The following is a 23037-nucleotide window of genomic DNA, read 5'->3' as shown; positions in this document are numbered from 1 at the left end:
GATAATTCTGGGGATTCGGATCAAACAACAAAATTGACACGAAGTAATATTTGATCATATTTGATTTGTTATTATATAGTATCTGAATATTTCAAATTTGTAGGATGAGTTATAAGTATAAATAGGCAGATCAAATTTAAAAATTTACACTGAATTTCTATATCCGCTAATATAGAAGAAATATCTTGATTATTTTAAACCTGGTTAGACGTTTGATTGAAAACATCACGATTTACTACAATTTTTAGAATTAAAAAAAAAAAAACGAAATATGACAGAATAAACACATAAGTAGTATCATTTTGTTTTTGTTTCAAATTATCTAACTAAGTGGTCTTCGTATCATTTATGTCCAATTTTATCTATTACTCTTTCCGTTCAGTTATCTCATTATATGTCACAAATGGACAAATATTGTAAATGTAGTTGTCTAAAAAAATAAATGTAACAGCTTCAAAATAGATTATAATACTAAAACTATTAAACGTTGGGAAAAACAAGTTATGACATTTTGTTCCACGGAAGAGTGCCAAAAGATAGATTTACTAATAATGCAGCGATGTCAGCGACCGTATAGAACACAACTGCAATATAAATTAACCCGCTTTGTTTTTTAATTCGCTGTGTATAATACATGATTTGGGAAATACAATTTACTGAAAAGTAAGTAGATGCAAAGGGTAAAATTGAAGCCAAAAAGCCTTAACAACAACAAAAAGAAAACTAAAGATCGATGAAACTCTAACAAATATCTAGGTTAACAAGGGTGTGTAGCTCTGAAGAAGATGTATACCTTTCAGCCACATTGTAATAACTATTTATGATGATAGAAAACTACATGATACCTTGAGAAATATTTACTTTTAATAAAAAGAATCTTTAACAATTTTAGAAGAAGGAAATATCAACATTTAATCAACGAACTTTTTCTTATTTAACGCAAAAGTATAGTGCTTGACTTATGATGTCCATATATTTTTTTATATCGTATCGATAAGAGCAAGAACAAATTTGATAAGTGAAAGTTAGTTAGAATATTAAAAAAAATTACAGAAAAAAAGTAAAAAAAAAAAAAAAAAAAAATTGGAGGTCCATGCCCCAAGCTCTTGTAGTGGGAAGATGTTGTGTGAATGGTTATATAAGTATTTAGAACATAACGAAACAGCACAATTAATACATATAGGACCGTCTAACGACGACATCTCTAGAATACAGACAAACAAAATTATAAAGTCTTAAGGTATTGCAGGGGTATTGATAAAAGATGAAAATATACTAACAAGATGAAATGAAATCGTATTCATAGATATTTCGGCACTTCAAATGTCCTTCATCAGTGTCAGTCAAAGTGTGATAAAATAGTGAGTTCTTCGTGTGTTAAAGGATATCACTCACTCATACAAGAAATCTTGTATTTTGTCAAATTAAAAAAAAAATTATAAGTGCATTATTATAGATAGCAACGCATGGCATACAATATAGAAATAAGGAGATGAAGTATGATTGCCAATGTGACAACGAATCACTAAAGTTCAAATAAAGTGAATGTAAGCAATTATAGGCAACCGTACGGTCTTCAACAATGAGGAAAATCCATACCGTATAGTCGGCTATAAAAGGCCCCGACATGAAAAATATGAAACAATTCAATTGAGAACGGCCTTTTTTATAACAAAACAATTAACGAAAAGCAAATATGACAGATATGAACAAACGACAACCACTGAACTAGAGGCTCTTGACTTGAGACCGGCACATAAAGCATTTGGCAGGGTTAAACATGTTTGTGAGCGCTCAACCCTCCTCCTAACCTTGGATAGTGGTGTAACAGCACAACATAAGAACAAACTATAAAAATCAGTTGAAAAAGGCATAACTCATCAGATCGATACAAAGCAGAAAAACATCAAACATAAACACAGACTGGAGGTGGCAGGGTATTTATCCATCACTCATCCCTAACAACAAAAAGGACACTTAATAAAGATCTAAGAGTACTCGCAGTTACTGACATCTAGTTCAAATCCAATAACAACTAAAAAAAATCATGTATCTAAGAATAAAATATCAATCAGCACACATCCAACATCCAATTGTTTAAGTGTAAAGACGTCATTAACAGTCAAAGAAAAAACCTGACCTTGTGCAATGCCAAAATAAAGGTATCGACAGATTGTAGTACCGTTAAAGTGGATACTCTTTTTTGGTGTGGCTTAATTAGTACAAAAATTAATTCAATTACACACATATAATTACAGATTGCATAAAAATGTAATTTTAATACACTTTTGTATGCAAATATATTAAGAATCATCACCCCCTTTTAACATTGGATAGTTAGATTGGCACGTATAACAAGAAACTAATATAAAGGGGAAAAAAAGACACAAAGTACCAATCTAAGAGTTTTCGCAGTTACTGAAAGTTAGTTCAAAGCCATTAACAACCAATACATAAATCATGTTTCCCAGACAGTATCAGTCAGTACACATCCAACAGATTTAGTGTAAAGATGACATTAAAAGTCTGCGAAAAGCATACCCATGTGCAATGCCATAATATAAGTGCATTATATCGACCAGATTTAGGATCATAAATTTTGCATAAATGCATAGCAATACAAGCCTCTAGCCTTGGTTAGTCTTGTATGTTTTTTAATTTTAGTTCATTTATATGTTTTGGAGTTTAGTGTGACGTCCATTTTCACTGAATTAGTACACAATTTTATTTAGGGGCCAGCTGAGGACCATCTCTGAGTGCGGGATTTTCTCGCTGCGTTGAAGACCCATTGGTGGCCTCCGGCTGTTGTCTGCTCTTTGGTCGGGTTGTTGTCTCTTTGACATATTCCCCATTTCCATTCTCAATTTTATTAGTTATGTTCCAATTTATTACAAGCAATTGTCTATTGTATCTGGAACCAGGACTACCTTCATACATATTATGTGTCATTATATGTCTGCTTTTACTCGGACTCAGGACTACCTTCAAACGTATTGTTAATTTTACTCGTACATTTTGCTGCTGGTTTGTCGGATCAGGATTACATTCATTGTTTGATTGTTCTTCTTTTCGCAATGTTTTTTATCTGTTTTTTCTTAAACCAATGAATGTTTTTGTTTCGTGATACCTTCTCACCTTTTATTATTTAAAAAAAATCAAATTATCAATAACTTTTGCAATGTCAACACCCATTTGTGAATTGAATAAATGCGGCGATTAAAAGATGTTAGTCTGTGGTTCATGCACACAAATAAATTATGATGGAATCTCAGTTTTGTCCTGTAGCTTAAAACCTACTTTGATTGAGTCTACATCGAGTTATGATGCCTCAGTCATACACCTGCAGTTACATATGGAGAAAATAAAAAAATTGTTTAATAATTGTTATCAAAGGTACCAGGAAAATAATTTAATACGCCAGACGCGCGTTTCGTCTACAAAAGACTCATCAGTAACACTCAGATCAAAATAGTTATAAAGCCAAACAAGTACAAAGTTGAAATTTACAAAGAAACATCAACTCTCCGATTGTTGACTGTTCGATGTTATTATATCATCATCATCATTAATATTGTGTACTAACATATAGTCAAATGTCATAGTAATTTAACGATTATTATCATTGCTATAAGTGCCATTAATTTCAAATTTTCTATACACAGTTTAGTTTTAAATTTGAGGTAATTGATTCGTTTAACAGTATATATACATCCCCTTATAAGAGGATACTCAACAAAGATAGATGTTTTATAGTTCAAAGATGATGTCTTTTGTTAAATTGTTGGTTTTGATGTTAGCATGTAAGTTACTTTTTATTTTATTTTTTTCATTTTGTTTGTTTTCATTTGTATTTCTTTTAGTTTAATAAAAAGAGGTGAGAAATGCGTCAAAATTTCATTTCATTTCAGTTCTATAAATCTTGAAAAATAATTTACTAAAACTTACCATCATAATTTATTTTTGTACAAGAAAATATACCGACGTCTTTTAATCGCTGCATTTATTCCACTAACTAATGAGTGTTAACATTGCAGAAGTTATTGATACTTTGACCTTTTATTTTATTTTTTAATTTTTCAAATTTATAATGTGGTAGTTGAATTTACATCCCATATTTTACTAATTGATGTATCAACTATGTTTTGTTTTGTTTTGTCAATGAATAAAAAAGGTCGGCAATTTATTTCCGATAGTAAAACGTCATCAAAGATAGTAAATTTGTATTCCACAATTAAACCTATAGAGAGGGGATACAGCTTATCATCACAACAACCATTCAATTAGTCCTTTGCATTTCTATTCAATCAAATATAAATTAAAGACCAGTGACCAAGGAGATCGCCATAAATGTTTTAATTCTTTTTTGTCTAAAAATAAAACACGTGATAAGTTGCTGTTACGGTCAATACATTCAATCCGTAACATTTTTTCACTTTGTTCAACCTTTTTTTTTATCATAGAACCTCACGTACAACTTTCTAATTACAAACATTCTGAAAGGTTTTGTCCGAATTAGTAAATACTACATAGATAAATATACATAGCAATATAAGAAACTAATTGATAATATATTTTTGAAAATTTATAAAGCTGAAACGGACTAGTGGGCTCAACATATGGTAAACTACCATAGGTTTGTTTTGTTTAGTTTTCTATTATACTGTTCTTTTTTTATCAAAAGCTTCAGATAGAATGTTTCTATGTTCGGTACTTTGAAAGACGTTAAAAAAATGTAAATAGGGACGAATGTCATTTTGTCCCTTTCCTTATTTTATCACCAGGGTCGAAATCTTCAGGTTGATTTATTATTCTGGAATTTGAATATGAAAATATCTATATCATATACGTAAAAGACTTTTATATATTTCTATGAGATGTATCCATAGCTCTAGTGACTGATGAAGGCATTTTGATAAAATATTCCTGTCACAAGTCGGGAGCCTGTAATTCAGCTGTTGTCGCTTGTTGGTGAATAACATACTTGTTATTTGTTTATTGTTTTGTACATATGGGTTTTAGTCATTGTTGAAGGCCGTACGGTGATTTTAATAAATTACATTTTAGAAAAAGTTCTGTTACAGCCTTCCAAGCATGACAACATCGACACCTAACTTTATTATCGCTAGTCAATTGATGCATATATATTAACTGCAATTATCTCCATTTTTGGAAAACAAATAAAAAAGTTCGATATTATGTATAAATTTCAACATCATATATTCGCAAAATATAATTTAAATGTTAAATGGATCTTATATGTGTAAACAGATATTTGATTACTTTGGCAATTGACATTTATGTAAAAAAAAAACTTTTCTAATAAGGCTGAAAGCTGTCATAAAACAGAAACGTATAGTAGACCAGTTTCTTCAGAAATGTCATCTGTTAAAGATACCTTCAGATGCAAAACTGAATGTAAGATTGAGAAACATTCTTATGTTCTTATATTTCAGATTAATATTAATCAGTCCTATATTTACGTCAGTGCTCTGTCCACATTTGTTTTCTATTTAAAATTTGTATACGCATGGTTTTTGCATATTGTATTTTTGTTATTGTATTTCGGTCCCAAAGTAATGTGCTGTATTTAGACCCCTCTACCAAGAAATTTGTTTTTCATGCACACGTATAAAAATTGCGGATTTTTCAAACGAAATCATAGGTCTGAACGTTGTTTTCAATTTAGACTTATCTATATCTTTAAATATATATAAAAAGAAGATGTAGTATGATTGCCAATGAGACAACTCTCCACAAGAGACCAAATGACACAGAAATTAACAACTATAGGTCACCATGCGGCCTTCAGCAATGAGCAAAGCCCAAACCGCATAGTCAGCTATAAAAGGCTACGAAATGACAAACGTAAAACAATTGAAACGAGAAAACCAACAGCCTAATTTGTGTACAAAATAATGAACGAAATACAAATATGTAACACAGTAACAAACGACAACCACTGAATTACAGGCTCCTGACTTGGGACAGGCACATAAAGAATGTGGCGGGATTAAACTAGTTTGAAAGCGCCAACCCTCTCCTAACCTTGGACAGTGGTGTAACAGGACAACATGTACTTCAAGCAGAACTTGGTTTTTGTTAAATACAAACAGGAACACAAAATTTGCCAAAATCCTTAAAAAAATACGTTTTAGCTACCTTAAGGAATTCATGATAAAGTCACCGGTTGACAATTAACTGTTGTCAAAAGGTCAAGGAATACAAATGAAGATGGCAAGCTGCGAACTAATGTCTAGACTTGAAAATTGCCCAGATGTGTTCAAACTTAAAGATAACACTTATTTAAACCTTAAAAAGGGAGTTGTTTTTAAAATTTTCTCCAAAAGAGCAGTAGTCGTTAGCAAAATTTATGTTTTTGATCGGTTGTTTTGACAACAGACAGTCGGCATTCCAATGGGTGCTAACTGTGCATCCCGTTAGCCGACTTCTACTTGACCCATATGAAGCAGAACTCATACAAAAACTTCTCATAGACAAAAAGAACAAAAACATTTTTCATATATACATGTATTGATGATATCCTGTCATTTGGTAACCCACATTTCAGTGACTGTGTGCATGTTATATTTCAGTGAACATGGGATTAAGGATACTACCTAACCGAGAAGGGCTGCTTAATATTTTGATATTTTCAAAGAAATTCACACAAATAGATGAAGTCAAACTAGAATCTATAACAAACGTTATGATGTTAACTTTCCAAATTTCAACTTCCCATTTCGAAGCAGTAACATACCTTTCGCACCATCGTATGGCGTTTACTTATCTCTATTAATACGTAAGGCTCATGCTTGTTCACGCTATTCTGATTTCATTAACAGGGGTGTACTCTTTACACAAAAAATGCTCCAATAAAATTATGAGAAAGAACGATTGAAATCGATACTACATAATGTTTACGGTCACAATCACGAGTTTGTTGATCTATACGATATGTTTGTGTCTTAACTCAATAGCGACATCTTTTTTGTGGTCTTAGATCTTCAGTCGTCTGATCTGTAATACTATCGAGTATGTTCTATACCCGATATTTAACGTTTATATTGGGCTATAATCGGTAGCAACTATCTCTGTTTTAGTAGTAAGATATATATATATATAAGTAAAGACAACTCGCACCAGAGAATATACTTTGAAATTCTTTTAAAGATAAATTTTCTATCTAAAACTTTTTACTGTTATCTTAAGTAAGGAAAAATGTGATGGTAAAGGCACGATAAGCACGTTACTGAATTTGTTTGGGAAGTTTGATAAAGTTGATTTAATTAAAGTGATACTTTTAGACCTGAAAAGGGGTAATGAATGGGTAGGACAATAAGTTAAATAACAACCCGTAACAGGTAAATGATTTGACAACACAATAACATAACAACTTGCAGCTGGTAAATTATTTTGGAGACAAGAAAAATAAAATACTAAACTGTAGCAGGTACAATATAAGGTACGACAATAAAATAAAATAACAATCTGCAACAGGTAAATAATTTGGCAGGACAATAAAAGAAAATACCAACCTATAGCAGGTTCAAGATTTAGTAGGACGATAAAATAAAATGACAACAGGTTAGTGATTTGGGAGTATACATGTAGTAACATAACAACCTGTAACAGGTACATGATTTTGGAGTACAATACAATAAAATTCGCTGTCGCAGGTATATGATTTGATAGGCGATACAATAACAAACCGCTGTAGTGGGTACATGATTATAAAAGGACAATAAAAAAACAACCTGCAAAAGGTAAATCATTGGAGAGAATAATATGATAAAAAGAACATATAATAACGAACAAGGACAGGTAAATGAGTTGGTAGGACAATGAAATAACCCGTAGCAGGTAAAAGATTTGGGAGGACAATTAAAGTAAAACCTGCAGCAGGTAAATGATTGAGTAGGACATTAAGATAACATCCTTAAGCAGGGTAATAACTTGAGAGGACAATAAAAATAACAACCTCTACCAGGTAAATGTGTTGAAAAAAATAAAATAACAAAGAGAAGAAAGAGGATAGTCATCGGGATTAAACGATGCAATTTACATTGAAAAAAGAAATGTTTCGAATATGTCTTTCTTAGTAAATGAAGAATTTATAAGGCGCTAATTAGTAAACCCGTACTCACAACGTGCTACAATCAAGTGTATTTGTAATAGGGGCAAAAAAACGTTATCATACATTTACAAGGCGAAAGTCTCACAACGTTAGAAGTGATAGAGTGGTAACAAGTGATAACATGTAATCGCATATACACCTGCATATCTTCTCATTGTAGGTTTTGCCAAAGCAGTACCTCCACCTCTTCCATCACAAACATGTATAGATAGACTTCAGGAAAATTGTAGAAGAATTCTCTTCAAAGGAGACAGTACCAGATATTCGATATTATATACATATAAATAGGAATTCGCAGTTGTATTATTTCGATGAAAATATCGTAGATGATTATTGTAGGTGAGAATTCATTCAATTCAAGTATTTTCAAATATTTTCAAGATCCATTTTGTTACATCTGTGATCCGTTTTTTTGGCAATCGCCATGGCAGTCAGCAAGGTTTAAGAACATCCGTTGTTCGACCTGCTAGTCAAATGCGTTTTGTTAAAATATACTTTTTCACTTTTTTGGTCTTTTGGAAAATGTTGTTTGTGCTGTATTTAGACCCCTCTACCAAGAAATTTGTTTTGCATGCACAAGTATAAAAATTGCGGTTTTCATCCAACGCAATCATAGGTTTGAACGTTGTTTTCAATTTAGACTTGCATTACATTTGCCTTCGGGTTTATATAATCCGTTCATCCTATTTCGACTCTTCAAAATTAAAGAGTCAATCCCAAATTGAGGTAAATAAAACAGCCTTCGAAATACCGTTTCGATTCCTAACATCACTGAAGAGACATTAATTGTCGAAATCCGGATAGGGCGTACAAACTTTTGCACCTCATGTTTGCGATATATCATCTTTTCCGCTAGTTTATTGTATCAAATTAATAATTAAGATCCATTTTGTTACATCTGTGATCCGTTTTTTTGGCAATCGCCATGGCAGTTAGCAGGGTTTAAGAACATCCGATGTTCGACCTGCTAGTCAAATGCGTTTTGTTAAAATATACTTTTTCACTTTTTTGGTCAATTAGAAAATGTTGTTTGTGCTGTATTTAGACCCCTCTACCAATAAATTTCTTTTGCATGCACACGTATGAAAATTGCGGTTTTTATCCAACGCAATCATAGGTTTCAACGTTGTTTTCAATTTAGAATTGTTAATATTTTTTCGTTTTGGCTTGTATTATACTTGCCTTCGAGTTTATATGATCCGTTCATCTTATTTCGACTCTTCAAAATTCAAGAGTCAATCACAAATTGATGTAAATTATATGGCCTTCGAAATACCGTTTCGATTCCTCACATCACTGAAGAGACATTAATTGTCGAAATCCGGATATGGTGTACAATTTTTTGCACCTCATGTTTGCGGTATACCATCTTTTCCGCAAGTTTATTGTACTAATTTAATAATTAAGATCCATTTTGTTACATCTGTGATCCGTTTATTTGGCATTCGCCATGGCAGTCAGCAGGGTTTAAGAACATCCGTTGTTCGACCAGCTAGTCAAATGCATTTGTTAAAATATACTTTTTTACTTTTTTGGTCTCTTGGAAAATGTTGTTTGTGCTGTATTTAGACCCCTCTACCAAGAAATTTCTTTTGGATGCACAGGTATAAAAATTGTGGTTTTCATTCAACGCAATCATAGGTTTGAACGTTGTTTTCAATTTAGACTTGTTTATATGTTTTCGTTTGGGCTTGTATTATATTTGCCTTCGGGTTTATATGATCTGTTCATCTTATTTCGACTCTTCAAAATTCAAGAGTCAATCCCAAATTAAGGTAAATTATATGGCCTTCCAAATACCGTTTCGATTCTAAACATCACTGAAGAGACATTAATTGTCGAAATCCGGATATGGTGTACAAACTTTTGCACCTCATGTTTGCGGTATACCATCTTTGCCGTAAGTTTATTGTATCAAATTGATAACTAAGATCCATTTTGTTACATCTGTGATCTCTTTTTTTTGGCAATGCCATGGCAGTCAGCAGGGTTTAAGAACATCCGTTGTACGACCTGCTAGTCAAAAGCGTTTTGTTAAAATATACTTTTTCACTTTTTTGGTCTTTTGGAAAATGTTGTTTAGGGGCCAGCTGAAGGACGCCTCCGGGTGCGGGAGTTTCTCGCTGCATTGAACACACATTTGTAGCCTACGGCTGTTGTCTGCACTATGGTCGGGTTGTTGTCTCTTTGACACATTCCCCATTTCCATTCTCAATTTTATTTGTGCTGTATTTAGACCCCTCTACCAAGAAATTTCTTTTGGAAGCACACGTATAAAAATTGCGGTTTTTATCCAACGCTATCATAGGTTTGAACGTTGTTTTCAATTAAGACTTGTTTATATTTTTTCGTTTTGGGTTGTATTATATTTGCCTTCGGGTTTATATGATCCGTTCATCCAATTTGACTCTTCAAAATTCAAGATTCAATCCCAAATTGAGGTAAATTATATAGCCTTCCAAATACCGTTTCGATTCCTAACATCACCGAAGAGACATTAATTGTCAAAATCCGGATAAAGTGTACAAACATTTGCACCTCATGTTTGCGGTATACCATCTTTTCCGCAAGTAAAATTGTATTAAATTAATAATTGAGATCCATTTTGTTACATCTGTGATCCCTTTTTTTGGCAATCGCCATGGCAGTTAGCAGGGTATAAGGAAATGTGTTGTTCGATCTGCTAGTCAAATGCGTTTTGTTAAAATATACTTTTTCACTTTTTTTGGTCTTTTGGAAAATGTTGTTTGTGCTGTATATAGACCCTTCTACCAAGAAATTTCTTTTGCATGCACACGTATGAAAATTGCGGTTTTTATCGCAATCTTAGGTATGAACGTTGTTTTTAATTTAGACTTGTTTATATTTTTTCGTTTGGGCTTGTATTAAATTTGCCTTTGGGTTTATATGATACGTTCATCCTATTTCGACTCTTCAAAATTCAAGAGTCAATCCTTAATTGAGGTAAGTTATATGGCCTTCCAAATACCGTTTCGATTCCTAACATCACTGAAGAGACATTATTTGTCGAAATCCGGATATGGTGTACAAACTTTTGCACCTCATTTTTTTAAGGTATACCATCTTTTACGCAAATTTATTGAATTAAATTAATAATTAAGATCCATTTTGTTACATCTGTGATCCGTTTATTTGGCATTCGCCATGGCAGTCAGCAGGATTTAAAAACATCTGTTGTTCGACCTGCTAGTCAAATGCGTTTTGTTGATATATACTTTTTCACTTTTTTGGTCTTTCGGAAAATGTTGTTTGTGCTGTATTTAGACCCCTCTACCAAGAAATTTCTTTTGCATGCACACGTATAAAAATTGCGGTTTTTATCCAACGCAATCATAGGTTTGAACGTTGTTTTCAATTTAGACTTGTATATATATATTTATTTATATTCAATATTAATAATCACAATTTGTCGATTAAAACATAAAATTGTTCTAAAATGTTCGCAATAAATTTCTACCGGTTTCACTGTTTCACAGATATTCATGGATATAGTTGCCTTGGACGTCTTCGGGAATAACACCTATTAGTGACATCATTATTAGATCCCGAATGTCATAATATAGTACAACGTAGGTTCTTAAAACGAAAGTAAAAGTAACAATTTGAAGTAGCCTTCGGATTCTCATTTTATCGATTTAATTTTGGATGGTATTTCTTAATGAAATAAATTTCTTTATTAATCTCATTGGTCCATTGTTTTGTCTGATCACTGATAAAATTGAAACATAAAGAAATTTGGATGATTTGATCCAGCGCATAAATTAATATATTCTCTAAGTGTCATTTATCTTGTACAAGGGGCTCGAATTTGCTGTCTATGTACTAATGGTGTTGTTGGTTTGTCCAATATAATTTTCTTGGCAACCACTGCAAGTTATGATATAAAAAAGGTTTTCCAATGCACATGTAAAACTGTTCTTGATTTTAGACATGTGTCCGGATGTAAAAACGAATTCTGTTCCTTCGGATAAGTATAAACAAGATTCACAGTTTGGTCGTCCACATTTTTTTTTTTTTTTGTTAAATATTTTCAGATTGGAATGTGGCGCAAGTCATCAACTTTTTCAACGGTTTCGGTTGCCGTTTGCTTTTGATTACATTATGCAAATTAAATTATTTCAACATTCTCTGATCGCTCTGTAAAAATGGTAAATTATTATGTATTGTATTGAACGCTTCATTATTTCTGATATTGTGAGTTGAAATGTACGGTAAAACGTTTTTTTTTAATGTGATTTAGTTTTTCTTAATTCCTGTAAGCTAATAGATTTCGCTCTTGTAATACCGTCATCGATTATTCTCTTCGGATATTTTCGGTTTAAAAACATGTATCTTAATTCATTTAATCTTGTATCCCTTAATTCTGGATTTGAAATTATTGTACATATGCGTTTCGCTAGGACAAATGTTATGTTTACTCTAGTATTATTAGGATAACATGATGTAAAATGATAAAGATATTGTTTGGAATCAGTTGGTTTATAGAAAATATCGGTTTCTATGTTTCTTCCGTTCTTTATGATAAGAATACCTCATGATATGTACAATTATGTCAAATCCAGAATTAATGGTTACAGTTTATTGATTCACTTGATTAGCAATTTTATATTTGATTAATTAATATACCATAACACAAACAAAAAAGACATAAAGAGTTTCAAGCCGAATGTATAAAATTTATATTGGAACGAATCGTACACAGGGTTAGTCAATAAAAGCTGATTGAACCAAGCGTTCAACTATATCAATCTACGGTACGACTGCAAAACGACTGCAATATTTCTGACGACTGAAATCAACACTTCATAAGTTTTATAGTCACCATCACAAATTAATCGAAAAATAGTGTGAGCCTGTGTCTCAACTTACTAGCGACAGGTTTTCACGGTCTTAGATCTTTAGATATCAGTAAAGTCGTCTGATCTGTAATTTTACCTATTGTGTTCTACTCCCGATTGTGACATTTTGACTGAGTCTACTTATTCCTTTTTGAGTTCATGCGAATTCCTCAGGTTTTTGTTTGTTACCTTGTTTTGTTTCTTCCAAATCAATTTCCGAGATTTGCACATTGGTAAACTAATGTCGCATTAATAGGAACAGCCATTTTCCCAAACAGTCAATATTAAGATATTTTCAGTACCTTTAAAGCATTTGTGAGAAACTGTGATTACCTATGTACTTAAAATAGGAATAAACAGTACTTGATTGGAGGAAATCGACATTCTTAACAAACATGAATTGTGAAAAAAATGTGCTGGTTCAATACTGGGAAAACGCCTGAAATATAAGTTTTTTTCGTATTTAAAATAAAATTAACTTTTTTTTTTTTATTACACAAATCAGAAGATGGATATGAAAAAACAAAAAAATAATAAAGTCCACAAAAGATTAGAAAACCCCAACGAAAAACTGCAGGTGAACTTAAGTGCACCGGAAGGGACGGCAGTTCTTCCTCCAATAGTCGTTGCATTCGTCGTGTTAAGTCGCATTTAATGATGTTACAATTGAAAAAAAAGGGCGGGATTGTGGACTTTGGCTAAGGCATGTTGAAAATACCCGTGGTCATCTGTGATATAAACATTCCATAACTGTCATCTAAATAAATGATAACGTCCGTAAAGTTTTCCAAGAAATGACTTAGAGAGGGTGAAAATGTGAATTTAATTTTACTTTGCCTATAATTTGGAGTCGGATTCACAAGGGTTTGGGTGGAATTGCATACTCAGTCTATGGAAAGTGCGAATCGAGAAATCCGTTTCTTATGTGGAGTAGCGATATTTTCTTTTGTAAATGAGATGCATTGTTGGGAAATCTCAGACGACTTTTGACATTTGTAAAATGCAAATTCATCTGAAAAGTACTTGTTTATTCTTTTTAAAACATAGACGTATTTAACAGAACAAACGTATATGCAACTTGCCATGTATTTTGAACATTTTATCCCAAGTATGTTGTATTTATACAAGTAAATATGCATTTGCATCAAATAAAACATACCGCAACTACATTATAAAATGTCGCATCTACAATGAAATAAATGGCATTCAATTATCTATTTACAAAAGAAAAACGTAGCAGTGGAACTTTTACAAGGACATAAACTTTTGCTATTACTTTGATATTGAAGACTTAATTTTTGTTTAAATATTTGTGCTTGTTTAACTGGTCAATTTGACTGTTTTCATTAAAAACGACCTTGAAAGGCTGATAATAATGGATTTCACACTTTATTGAAAAATGGTAAAACACAAATCTCTTCTGTTTGTTGCATGAATTAATTTCGGTCTGAACGTATTTATAAATTTTAATACTAATTTTTGTTTAATGCAAAAATCATCTTTTTCTGGAGTGTCTACATATTTAAAATTTCATATTTGAAAAAAATCGCGACTCCACATACGAAACGGTTTTCTCGATTTGCACTTTCCATAGGCTGATATTTTATAAAATGTAGTATGACAATATTAATAGTTTCACCATTAAACATTTTACTTTAAAATGTATGATTTTTACAGGTAAATAATATTACACGTGACTAATTTACACCACAGGTGCCGGGGCCTCGGTTGCCGAGTGGTCTAAGTAGTTTCTACTGTAATCACTAGCCAGTCAACACTGAGGTTGTGAGTTCGAACCCCGCTCGTGCGGGTGCACTCGACTCCAATCTTAATTGACTAGGATTATCAGTTTTCCTATAGAAGTTCGGTGGTTTTCTCCGGGCACTCCGGTTTCCTCCACTTATAAAAACTGGCCGCCACGAAATAGCCCAAAAGCTGTGCTTAAAAGTGGCGTTAAAACACCAAAAAACAAATCAAAATCACTACAGGTGCCTTATTACCCTTCACCTGGTAAAACATGCTATAGGTGTAAAAATTTAATCACTAAAACAACAGCCTCCAATATATGTTGACATAATGGGGAAAAGATAACAAATTTGTTATTTGGAGACTCCCCAAAGCAATACAAATGTGTCTTGTATATTCAACTGTGAGACAAAAATCTTTCAAATGCAGAAGATAAAAGTCGTAAATGTCCAAGTATGATGAATGGTTTCCAACCAATATATATATATATATATATATAAATTGATGCATAAATTTTGATGATTATTCATAACTGTTAAAAGTCCTTCCGTAACAAAAAAAAATAATAAATAAAATCAAAAAGTATCATTTGCGAACGCCTAATTTGACTATTACTACCTTTTTTTCTGCTTACAGTGCACACCTATAACGTTACTGAAACAGGAAAAAAACGGACTATTTGATCATCAATAATTAGAAATGTATACTATCGATCATGACGGAAAGTAGCTTTATTTGGAAAAAACGGCAGACAGCGCTTTGTAAAGTTTATTCATCAGACGAAACCATATGTATGGCAACAAGCCGATCGGTATTGACTGAAAAATCGTTGGACTCTTCGCATGAAGAATTAATGTCTATTTTCTTAGTTATTTTCCGCACTCAAAAGCTCAAGTTGATGAGGTTAATTGTCTTTAGTTTGACAGTAATCGGGAAAACTACTGTCAATACCGTCCATCGTGTAATTGTGCACAAAAAGTGATCAATATCGTCTAGTTTAAGATATTTTCTCAGCTTGTAACCTATGACGTAAGCACGATCCCCTGACTGCTATCTAATTAAACGTCATTGATTATGGCCCTCTAGATTTCTAGGTTAAATCTAACCACCTTGTTTTATTAATTTTGTATTTACATTGTGTCATAGATCAAATTTATTCGTTCAGTGTATGTTCACTTGTTTTTGTTAATATGTCTTTTGATTGAGTTAAGCCATTTCAATTGATATTTTATAGGGTGTCTTTTTATGTTGTGATGTTACACTATTGTTTCAGGTTGGGTGAAGGTTGGCGCCTATTAAAACGTTTAAACCCGCTGCATTTGTTTGCACCTGTCCTAAGTCAGGAACCTGATGTTCAGTGGTTGTCGTTTGTTGATGTGGTTCATAAGTGTTTCTCGTTTCTTGTTTTTTATATAGATTAGACCGTTGGTTTTCCTATTTGAATGGTTTTACACTAGTAATTTTTGGGGCCCTTTATAGCTTGCTGTTCGGTGTGAGCCAATGCTCCGTGTTGAAGGCCGTACTTTGACCTATAATGGTTTACTTTTACTAATTGTGACTTGGATGGAGAGTTGTCTCATTGGCACTCATACCACATCTTCTTATATCTATTCTATGTTGTATCTTGAGGACTGTATTTTCGACGTTGTCTTTCATGGCTTTGTCATTTTGTCTTCAATTTATAAGCTTGAATATTCCTTTGGTATAAATCTCTTTTGTCGGTTATTTACCCGATGGAAACTTTCATTTTTCCCTACTTTATTTACAACTACATTTGTTTTCTAGTCGTCAAACCCAGGGCGTTTATCAGTGATTTTGATCTGATTTGTTTACAGAATCTCTGGTACTACTAATCTAAATTGTCTGGAAACACATTCTTGATTGTTTTTTTCTAAACGTTTAAAAATGCATTGCATGTTCAGATAATGAATATCTAGGGAATTTATCTGTTTGTGAGGCAATGTCGATAAGAGAAACTGATTAGTAGAGAAAATTATTCTTTAATGGTTACGTGGTGCCACTATACACATCTTACGCCTATACTTATTATACTCACTTGAGCTGAGTATATCATTGAAGTCATAACTAGTTGATGAGGGAATGTTTCAAATATAAAACTTTTTAGAAATCAAATAATCAAGTCATGTATATAATTATTGTTGCTTAAGTAAATTTTTACCATGTTCTTTTCAGCTTCGTTGATAAAGTGATTCAATATTACCAAAACAACATTGAAGCTTTGAGAAGTTTGTGCAATACTGATCAAACAAGATACTATGTTGAGATGATGCCGCATATAAAGAACGTTGCCATGTCAGTGTGTGATGACGAGAATAAGAAAGGTATCATAAAGACTATTTTGAAAAAAAAATCCTTATTTGTGTTCTTATACGATTCCTAATGTATTAAGGAAGCAGCATTTACACTCTTTAATAACTGCAAATAGTTGCAATAAAAACTAAATTATTGTGAACGATGCTTGTAAAAATGAACCTTGTTTTTTACGTCTTATGTTACCTTCGATTGATAGATTCTCATTGTTTTTCTCAATCGATGGTTTTTATTCTCCTTAAAAGAACCTATTATAGTAATTAAAACGTTAACATGTATTTCAAATGGATCAAAATGTTGGGTTTGTATTTTTGTAATGCACTAAATGGTTCCGAGTTGATAACAAATGCGGATAAACGAACAGAAACTCTTAAAGATCTGCCATCAACATCAAATTATTCAAAATAGGAAAAACATTATGATATAAAATCAGAGAATCACTACTGAAGTTCCTGACTTTGGACAGCCACATGAATATGTGGTGGGGCTACACATGTTTTACATTCAATCAGAGAGATGTACAAGAGGAATTATGATAATTATGATAGGTAAATGATACATGTTGAAAAAATCATAATATCTGTATGTATTCACATATCTGTTCCTAGAAATATTAGAGAGAAGTTAATTTCAATATGCTATTGTTCGATAGTCTAGCTTCCAATGTATGTGCTGTTCAAAAGCCTGCCAACCCACTCAGTTAACTTATTCTGACTGAGCGAACCACTCTTTCTAAGATTTTTTTTTCTTCATAGAACTGGTCTTCAAACATAATACTAGAATCACATCTGACCCCTGTCTGTTCAATATCTGCCTGTCCACGGCAATGAGCTGACACAACAACTGCATATCTGTATTACCATTTTTTACTAGACGTTTACATATCGATTTATCTCATTTGCTTTTAAAACGTTAGGATCATTGTAGCGTCTATATGAGAGAAAAAATCAAGGCGAAACATATTTTGAAGCGGCATTGGGACCAAAAATAAACGGAAGTGGTAATTTTTAACTAAATTTTTTTGTCGTTTTATGTTTAATTTGATGTAGAGAGTTTTTGACACTAAATCATAGTAGTTTTTGGTTAATTTAAAATAAATAATGACTTTCTCCTCTGGTAGTTTATAGTCAGGCAGCTTTGACCAATATATTGGCATAATTGATCACTTAATGTTTAAATCATAGCACTTAGCACATTGTTAGCTATGATACCAATGCACTTTTTTGGATATAGAGTCATGAAAAAAATCCAATATGGCCGCCATAAGGTGCTGGGAATACAACACCATACACTTGATTATGTCTAACAAGATGCCATCTTCGCACGCCAAGGGTTACGACCAAGCCAAATACTCTTCATTCATAGCAGATTAAGCAAGAATTTCGGATCCACGAAGTAATGATGTCCATTGGTCGCAGTTGTAACTAGCTGCATCCAATCAAAAAGCGCCTCTTAGATAATCACATGTAAATATAGAAAATAAAAAAATTGCTACGTGCAGATGTTAATAAAAAAGATTACATTCAATTCGTCCATTTTTGTTTTATAAATAGTATGATTTCATATGTTTTACAACATGTCTCCACAAATGTGCATTCGCAAATCCCTTTGCGAGTAAATAGCGATGTGCCTAGAACTTAGTTTTTTTGCTAGAAATTTCGGTAACATACTTATTATATATACTTAAAAATAAGTTCGAATATGTCTTTTTTTTGTCCATTACGGATAATATTCAGATGCTTATTAATTTAAACACAGACGTGTTATACTATATTTGTATTTCTCTAACCAATTAATTGTGAATTTTGAGTTATTAATGCATTTGTAGAACATGATAACAGGGTTATTTAAACTCACTTACACTACCTTCTATTTAAGAAAAGGCTTTAATTTAAGAGATATCGACACAATAGTTTAAGATATAGACACGATGTATAACCGTTGATTCATCGCTTATTCATTGCATCTGTAATGCATAAATCGTTTGGATAATTTTGACGTTTAGTGAAGACCTTCTCTGTCTGTTACCGTTTATAACAATTTTGCTTACCATACTTGATTTTCTATTACAGATTTAAAAGCACTACTGACATGTTATAACAACAACACTGTTGCACAGATTGGGTTTATGGGTTGTATTGAGGCTAACTGGAATTATTTCCGTTTCTATTTACCCGATTCGCCGCTCACTTGTACGTAAGTATATTTGTCATTTCAAGAAGTAAAGGTTGGTGTATATACATTTCTTGAAATAAATAGATTTGTGCGTTATCGTTTAATGCATTATGTATTTATCTATTCAATTTTGAATACTTCTTGTCAGTGACACCACTAACGGATCTCGTTTTACTGCATTTCTGTCTCTATGGTGTATTCTTAAACAGATATTTTGTAAACGTAAGAAGCTTTCATTTTCTGATAAGATACATAATATTATTTGGATATAAGGATCCTTAAAATTGTTAATCCCTTCGTAAGGTTTACGGACGCCATCATGGTTTGGTTGACATTATTGAATATCTGTATCAAATATGACTCATGTCGAGCAGAAACTGCTTACCCTTTCGGAACATGAGTTCTATATAAAAATAAGGAGATGAGGTATGATTGCCAATGAGACAACTATCCACCAACTTTCAAAAGAAGTGGATGTAAGCAATTATATGCAACCGTACGGCCTTCAACAATGAGAAAAACCCATACCTTATAGTCAGCTATAAAAGCCCCCAACATGAAAATTATGAAACAATTCAATTGAGAAAACAAACGGCCTAAAATATAACAAAACAAATAACGAAAAACAAATAAGACAGACATGAACCAACGACAACCATTTTTTGGTTGAGGTTTGTTTTGCTCTGGTAGCACTCCGCAGTTAGAAAATAACATTAAAAGTGAACCTCAAAATTTTTAATCATTTTCTATTCCTGACTTTCTAATACATTAAGCCAACTGTTTGTGTCATACATGTGCATGTGTATGTAATCAGTATCTTCCATGAATTTTGTTTTCAAAAGTTAAAATGGTAAAATATAATTCCTTTTTTTTGTATCTATGGCAACATTCTGCATTTATTTACCATAAAATATTGCAAAAAGGGGAATGAAAATGTCACATATTCCCCATAAATTTGTTTCAAATTAAAATTTCAATTCCTTTGATTGATACGTTTTCTGAAACTATTGACAATAATCTTCCAAATGATCAAAGAAAAAATTGGTGTTTTTCTCCTGATTTTTTCGTAAAATTTAATCACAAAATTCGTGCGACACAAAATTAAACAAAAAAAACATTGGTCTGGTATGAATATGAAAATACGGATTGCCATTAAAAAAAACAGTTCATTTTAAAATATTGTACACAATCTTGATAGTCCTATAAACCCAATATGAAAGCTGAATTAATCACAGCTATCCAAAAATGAATTTTATTGCACACTAGCTTTCATATTTGAAGAATCCTCAGAGCCAAATTGCGAAACTACAATCTAACGGTGGAATGCTATCTCATTTATTTTAAATGTGTATTGTTGTTTATCCTTTCGTCATTTTTAATTTTGGTAATGGTATTGTCTGTTTTTATTACAATTCGAATGCACCTTTGTTATCTTCTCTGTCTTTGTTAAGACGTAATATGACGAAATAGTTTTGAGATTGTGATTTTATAGATTATGTCTATCCTGTTACATCGTAGCAATAATACTACAAATGCATTACCAAAATAAAACAGTACTGATAGTCTTTGTATTCGATAAACAGGATATACACATATATATAAAACGTAAATGTCAATTGATCAGTTGCATATGTGTTTAGATAGAGACAGATATTTTGACTTGCAACAGGACACTTTCGTACCACCCAAAGAGTTGTTCCAAGGGTTTTTAGCGTGCAAATAGCCTGGTGCTCTCTCTTTGCGAAGTATTGGATTTAACGTCCCCATTCTGACCGGACGTGGCTGCGTACTTATACATCCCGCACAGGCAAACGGACGTCCCGCTTTGGCAAGAGTTTAACTGCCGGTCAGAAGAAGATCAAAGGGACAGACCATATTTCTATTCCCGAGTCTCCCTGGAAGCTTTGTAGATATAAAAGCATATGTCTATAAAATCTGTTTACGGAAAGGATACTCAATCGGAATTCTGGGTGGATTAAATAAAAAAAAAAGCCTACAAAAACTATTTTTTTAAGAAGAAAATATGTTTGTAAAGAAATTTGATGAATTGGAAATTATACCGGCTGTTCACTCTATATTAGTGAGAAGGGAGTCGTGGAAATAAAAAAAACTGCAATGACATGGCGAAAGAAAAATGTGTACACATATACGAGATAGATAAAAATGTCTGAGATCAAAACAGTGATAATGAATATGTTTTTACTTTTGTTTTTTTTGTTTTTTTTTTCAGAGAAGACGATCACCAATCTTGGTTCACATCTGCAGCCACCGGTATCAAGTCATGCTTTTGTCAGTTTGATTCGTGCGCACCAGAAAGTACAAGTTCAATAACAGAAATGCTGACAAGTCATCAAACTGACGTCTGTAAAGTTCTTTCGTATTCCATCTCAATCAATTGATAAGATAATAATGAAAAATAACAAAATTCTGAATAAATAAAGTTCAAAGAGAAGTGCATTGTATCTAAATTAATTTTAATAATTTTGTTACCTCATTTGTAATTAAGCCTCTCAAATTTCTCCTTGCCACAGCTTCACCAGGTTCTACCCACCCTTTTTTTCTTAAAATGTCCTGTACCAAGTCAGGACAATGGCCATTGTTATATTATAGTTCGTTTCTGTGTGTGTTACATTATAATGTTGTGTTTCTGTTGTGTCGTAGTTCTCCTCTTATATTTAATGTGTTTCCCTCAGTTTTAGTTTGTAACCCGGATTTGTTTTTTTCTCAATCGATTTATGAATTTCGAACAGCGGTATACTACTGTTGCTTTTATTTAATGGGAATCTACAATTTTGTGCTTTTTGAATATGTTTAACCCGCCGCATTTTACATGTGTCTGTTCCAAGTCGGGAGCCTGTAATTCAGTATACTTGCTGTATATAATATTTGTTTTCGTTCATTCTTTTGTACATAAATCATGCCGTTAGTTTTCTCGTTAAATTGTTTTACATTTGTCATTTCGGGTCCGTTTATAGCTGACTATACGATATGGGTTTTGCTCAAGACTGTACGATAACCTATAGTTGTTAATTTCCATGTCATTTGGTCTCTGGTAGAGTGTTGTTTCATTGGCAATTATGCCACATCTGCAAAAATTTTTTATATCTTCACCATAATCCGAAACCGAAACCAAGGTTAGTTCATAGTGTGAATTAAATACTTACCTTTCAATGTATCATTTTACCTATTATGTCTGTTTTGTGCACGCATCGATCGTTGTAAATATAACGGAATTTGATGCGACTGTCATACAAGTGAGAGGTTTAGCGCTATAAAACCAGGTTCAATCCACTATTTTCTACATTTGAAAATGCCTGTGCCAAGTCAGGAAAATGACAGTTTGATGTGTTTTATCATTTGATTTTGCCATTTAATTAGGGACTTTCCGTTTTGAATTTTCCTCGGAGTTCAGTATTTTTGTGATTTTACTTTTTTCAAAACAAATACATGTTACTGAAAGCATTTTTATTTCGTGAACAAAATTTTTGTTGTTCTATAGGTTATGTTTTTTATTTTGCCATGGCATCGTCAGTTTGCCTTCGACCTTGTTACCTCTGCCTATCTTTTTCATCTGACTCTGAAGTTTGTGTTAATTCGGCAAAATAACTGTCCGCAGTTTGTTATGCAATTTATATTTTCCCTCTCCTTTTGTTTACAGTTTCCTTGAAGCTGGAATTGTTTCTTCTCCACGGTCGACCCATTGCAAAATGCCTCTGGACTAGTCCAAATAATTATGACGTTATGAAAGTATCTTTCAACTTTTTGTTGTAACGTCTTCCTACGAATCGCAGC

The 23037-nt window shown here is 32.5% G+C and overlaps 1 long non-coding RNA gene across 2 annotated transcripts; it reads left to right on the top strand.

Annotated features, from left to right (window-relative positions):
• The first annotated feature begins 3679 nt into the window (after positions 1 to 3679).
• LOC127723747 (uncharacterized) lies at positions 3680 to 21697 on the top strand. 2 transcript variants are annotated; one of them, XR_007992235.1, is made up of 5 exons: positions 3680 to 3800; positions 8295 to 8473; positions 16933 to 17081; positions 19143 to 19266; positions 21476 to 21697. It is a non-coding gene; the product is annotated as an uncharacterized LOC127723747 (long non-coding RNA). The 2 variants fall into 2 exon arrangements; XR_007992234.1 differs by lacking the exon at positions 8295 to 8473.
• Positions 21698 to 23037: the final 1340 nt, after the last annotated feature.

Source organism: Mytilus californianus, unplaced genomic scaffold (genome assembly GCF_021869535.1).
Source record: "Mytilus californianus isolate M0D057914Y unplaced genomic scaffold, xbMytCali1.0.p SCAF_13, whole genome shotgun sequence".
NCBI lineage: Eukaryota > Metazoa > Mollusca > Bivalvia > Mytilida > Mytilidae > Mytilus > Mytilus californianus.
The sequence above is the reverse complement of the archived record's forward strand: the minus strand, read 5'-3'. Positions and strand labels throughout refer to the sequence as shown.